Source organism: Giraffa tippelskirchi, chromosome 1 (genome assembly GCF_054371585.1).
Source record: "Giraffa tippelskirchi isolate mGirTip1 chromosome 1, T2T-mGirTip1v1.2.pri, whole genome shotgun sequence".
NCBI classification, from domain to species: Eukaryota; Metazoa; Chordata; class Mammalia; order Artiodactyla; family Giraffidae; genus Giraffa; species Giraffa tippelskirchi.
Window position 1 is genome coordinate 128643171 of NC_137275.1, and position 4980 is coordinate 128648150.

The 4980-nt window shown below is 44.0% G+C and overlaps 1 long non-coding RNA gene across 1 annotated transcript; it reads right to left on the bottom strand.

The window, feature by feature from the left end:
- Window positions 1–2843: 2843 nt before the first annotated feature.
- Window positions 2844–4604, bottom strand: LOC145508639 (uncharacterized). The gene is made up of 2 exons (XR_014055493.1): window positions 4556–4604; window positions 2844–3713 (listed from the first exon to the last, which is right to left on the bottom strand). It is a non-coding gene; the product is annotated as an uncharacterized LOC145508639 (long non-coding RNA).
- Window positions 4605–4980: the final 376 nt, after the last annotated feature.

Genomic DNA, 4980 nt, shown 5'->3' on the forward strand with positions numbered 1-4980 from the left:
TTCCTGAATCACAACAGACTAATAAGACAGGCAATCTAGAGAATTTTAGACAATCAATAGGGGCTGATCCTAGCCTAGCAATAGAATCTTCACCTGATTAGGAATAAAACTTAGCACCACAGGACAAGATTGGTCATGAAATGCCTCTCAAATGTTCGTTGAATTAATGATCAATGTGGGGCACTGTGGGTGAACAGTATTGCCTTCCTTATCAGTAAACAAAGGATGTTGGCAGCCACCAACCCAGCAGCCACAGCAGCTGCCTGGACTGTTCACCCTGAGGGGATTCAGGATGCAGACAAGCAGGATACTGGCCATAGATACTTAAGGTGCATAAGGAAGGAATGATTTCAGAGAGGCCAGACCCTGGCACCTTACCAAACACAGCAAACCTCTAAATTCATTAACTTGAGATGTTTCCTTTTCTTTAACAGTAATCTTTTGATGGTCTGACTTCCTAGTTTTGGGCTTCCCTTGTGGCTCAGCTGGTAAAGAATCTGCCTGCAATGTGGGAGACCTGGGTCCAATCCCTGAGTTGGATCCCCTGGAGAAGGGAACAGCTACCCACTCCAGTATCCTGGCCTGGAGAATTCCATGGACCGGATAGTCCATGGGGTGACAAAGAGTTGGACATGACTGAGCGACTTTCGCTTTCACTTTTAGGCTTCCCTGATAGCTCAGTTGGTAAAGAATCTGCCTGCAATGCAGGAGACCCTGGTTTAATTCCTGGGTCAGGAAGATCTGCTGGAGAAGGGATAGGCTACTCACTCCAGTATTCTTGGGCTTCTCCGGTGGCTCAGCTGGTAAAGAATCTGCCTGCAATGTGGGAGGATTCGATCCCTGGGTTGGGAAGATCCCCTGGAGAAGGGAAAGGCTACCCACTTCAGTGTTCTGGCTTGGAGAATTCCTTGGAGTACATAGTTCCATGGGGTCGCAAAGAGTCAGACGTGACTGAGCAACTTTCAATTCACTTCACCTAGTTATTGTTGCAAAACCCCTGTATTCCTGGCTCCTCCTTTAACTCTTCAGCACAGTCCCTCATACCAATTTCCCTGTTTTTAATTCTTTTCCATGACTTGCCCCTTTAAATTGTTGGAAGGCAGCTATGATTTCAAGCCCAGTAGTCCAGGTGAATATGATGCTGCCCAGAAAGTCAGTGTCAGGTTATTGTTGGGCCATATGGCTAGAAGGTGCAAGGGTTTCTTGATGCCCAACTCTGGTTTCTTCTGCAGCCAGAACTTTAGTGGAAGTCCCATTCAGAGGTTGTAAATGAGGGTGGAATGTGCCACAAGAAACACCAAATGCTTGGGTCTCATTTGGTCTGTTTCATTCAGTGACTTTTTATCTGGAATGGGAGGGGCCTTGGTACAATACTGTGTGTCCAGAGTCCTTATCTGTTTCACATATAGAGACAGCAACTCATCGATTCTGTTCTCATGTAGGTCATTACCTTGTGTTGAGAGAACTGACCAGATGTGCCTAAGTGCTTGTCTATTAGATACTGTACATGTGATAGTTTTATACTGTTCATCTCGACATCCTAATTTATTCCTGGCCCACTTCATTCTCCTCTGAAAATCAGAAGCTTGTTTTTCTGATGCTCAGTCTGTTCATTGGTTCTTTCCTGAATCAATGCACGGTGTGCATTTTTAGATACATGGGATTGCTTATGATAGTGTTCTTTCGGATTCTGACTGACTTCACTTAATAGGATTATCTCCGGATTTAACGATGTTCCTATGAAGGGCGTTCTTTCATTATTTTTTATGGCTGAGTCATCTTCCATTGTATTCCTAGGTGACGTCTTTCTGCATTCATCTGTCCATGGACATTCTGTGTGTTGCCAAGTCCTCTATGTCGTAAGTGGTGCTGTGGGGCCCACATGGGTCATTTGTCTCTTTGAAAGCTGGGTTTCTGCAAATATACCCCTAGAGGTGGGTCTGCCCCCATGAACTTGTGTCTCATTTTTCTCACGTGTAACATACAGTTCTTGTGATAGGACTATGTTTGTTTCCAGTGCCCTGTTGGTTGCAGCTGTACAGCACCTTCCCCCATCTCCACCTACATGTCTCTTCCTCTTGGCTTTCTTTGCCTGTGTAGGTTATTCCAGAGTGCCTGGTTCACCACCCTTGTTCTGCAGGAGGTCCCTGTCAAATCCCTGTTTGCTCTGTATTAGTGGGTATGAGTTTCTCCCAGCCGTCTCCTCCATGCCCGCAGCCCCCTTTTTCCATCGTTGACAACCATCCGTTTTGTGTTCTAAATCTGTGCGTCACTTTCACGTTTGGAATGCAGTTGTTGCTGGGTGTGGATGTCTCTCCATTTCACCTATAAGTGATAGTGTGCTATGTTAGTGTTTGTCTTTCTGACCTCCTTGAGGTCATTGTTAGGTGCACAAGTTCCTGTGGAGAGCATTATGTCCTTCCTTTCCCCCGCCGCAACAAATTCCCTCGTGTATGTATCACTTCTGTCTCCATTCATCTGGCCATGCCCATCTGGTTTGCTTCAGATTTCGGGATATTATAAATACTACTGTGGTGCCTGCTGCGGTGCACGGGTCCTCTGGAATTCTTGTTTTCAAACCGTACACTGTGAAGAGGGGGACTGCCTGATCATACGGTAGCTCATTGTCTGAATTTCTTTTAAAGGCCCCTGCATCCTGTTGTCTGTAGTGGCTCTTCTCGACCACACCCTGGGAGGGTCCCCCCTTCCCTTCACCTCACCCTTAGCTTTTCTCGTCTGTTGATGTTCTGATAATGGCTGTTTCAGTGGTTCTTGGTGATCCCTCCTCCCAGTTTGCTTTGAATGTCTCTAATAATTCACTGTCCTGAACATCATTGTAGGTGTTTGTTTTTTTTAAATGGTGGGAGTGGCAGTTGCCTGGTGATCATTTCTTCTTTCTATTGTCCCCTGTTTGTAATTCTTTTCCATGACTAATCCTTTGAAATGTTGGGGGGGCAGATATTATTTCAAGGTCAATAGCCCCATGAATATTAAGTTCTGAGAATCAGTAGTGTTCAGGTTGTTGTTAGGCCATAGGGCTAGAAGGCAGAAGAAGGATTTCTTCATCCCTGGCTCTGGTTTCTAAAGCAGTCAGAGCTTCTGGAAGTCATGTTTTGGGATTGTGAGGGATGGTGTAATGTGCCAAATTGAACACCAAATGCCTGGGTGTTTTCTCTGTTTTATGCCTTCTTTTTCCCCCTGGAGTTGGAGTAACATTGGTATACAGTATCGTGGGACTCCAGAGTCGTTCTTAGTTTCACAGTTCCATGAGACAGCTACTCAGCTACTCGTTGATTCATTTCTCATGTATGTTTTTCCCGAGTCTTGTCAGAACTGGCTTCGTATCCATAGGTCCTGGTTGATTATCTACAGTACATGTGATTGTTTCTTCATCTCAACCTGCATAGTGGATCCCTCGGCCCCTTCATTCTCCTTCGTTAATCAGAAGTTTTTGTTTCTGTGTCTTGTCATTTCCTGCATGTATTCATGATGTGCATTTCAGATTCATGGGATAGCTTATGATATTGTTCTTTGATTTTGACTGACTTCACTGGAAAAGGTCAGTTTTCATTCCAATCCCAAAGAAAGGCAATGCCAAGAATGCTCAAACTACTGCACAATTGCACTCATCTCACATGCTAGTAAAGTAATGCTCAAAATTCTCCAAGCCAGGCTTCAACAGTACATGAACCATGAACTTCCAGATGTTCAAGCTGGATTTAGAAAAGGCAGAGGAACCAGAGATCAAATTGCCAACATCTGATGGATCATTGAAAAGGCAAGAGAGTTCCAGAAAAACATCTACTTTTGCTTTATTGACTATGCGAAAGCCTTTGACTGTGTGGATCACAAAAAACTGTGGAAAATTCTGTAAGAGATGGGAATACCATACCACTTGACTTGCCTCTTGGGAAATCTGTATGCAGGTCAGGAAGCAACAGTTAGAACTGGACATGGAACAGACTGGTTCCAAATAGGGAAAGGAGTACATCAAGGCTGTATATTGTCACCCTGCTTATTTAACTTATATGCAGAGTATATTATGAGGAATGCTGGGCTGGATGAAGCGCAAGTTGGAATCAACATTGCCGGGAGAAATATCAATAACCTCAGATATGCCGATGACACCACCTCTTGGGAGCCATTCTGGAACTACTGCCGGATGACAAAGTCACGGCACCACTCAAGAAGAAACTGCAAAGCGGTTTCTCTCCTGGATCGGAACCTTCACTCCTTCCTGTTTCTATGCTTTTGTTGTGGCTAGCTCTGTTTCATTCTTTGATGGCTGGAGTTGTAGGGGCTTCCATGATGAGGTCATGAGAGTCCAGGAAAAAGAAAAATGATCCCTTGCCCCAGAGAAACATTCCAAAAATGATTAAACCTACTGAGGCCCCTGACTGGTGGGTCCCTAACACTCAGCCAGGGAATAAGGCCATGATCATTTGGAAAAGAAGCCCTAAGCCTATTGTGACCTGGCCTCATGAGGAGATTGTTATTGATGACTGGGAAACCTGGGTCATGTATCAGGGAAAATTACAGAAACTAAGCCACTTACCTTTTCTCATAAAGATTGGGATGCTAGAGATGTTTGTGCCCCTCAGAATCTAAGCATAAACAGAAAAGAACTGTATGAATTGTATTGTAAATGGTTTCTAGGTAAACTGTGAAAGACTTGTCCCTGCCAGAAATAGTCTTGTATTATGTGGGTAGATGGTAAACAAACCACCACTGACAATGGCTGTACTATGAGAAACTTTTTGCCCTTAGACACCGCTATAATACTTATTCACTGAAGCAAGATGCTGTATTCACTGTAGTAGCAGGCTGTACAGAAAAAAGTAGATGGAATGATATGATTCATAGACTATGTTCTAGTAAAATAAAAATAGGTTTCGGGGTAAACACGTAACCAAAATGTGACAATAAACTAGGAAAAAACTTTTAACACATCTTAGAATCAGGGGATGTTGATCTGAATGG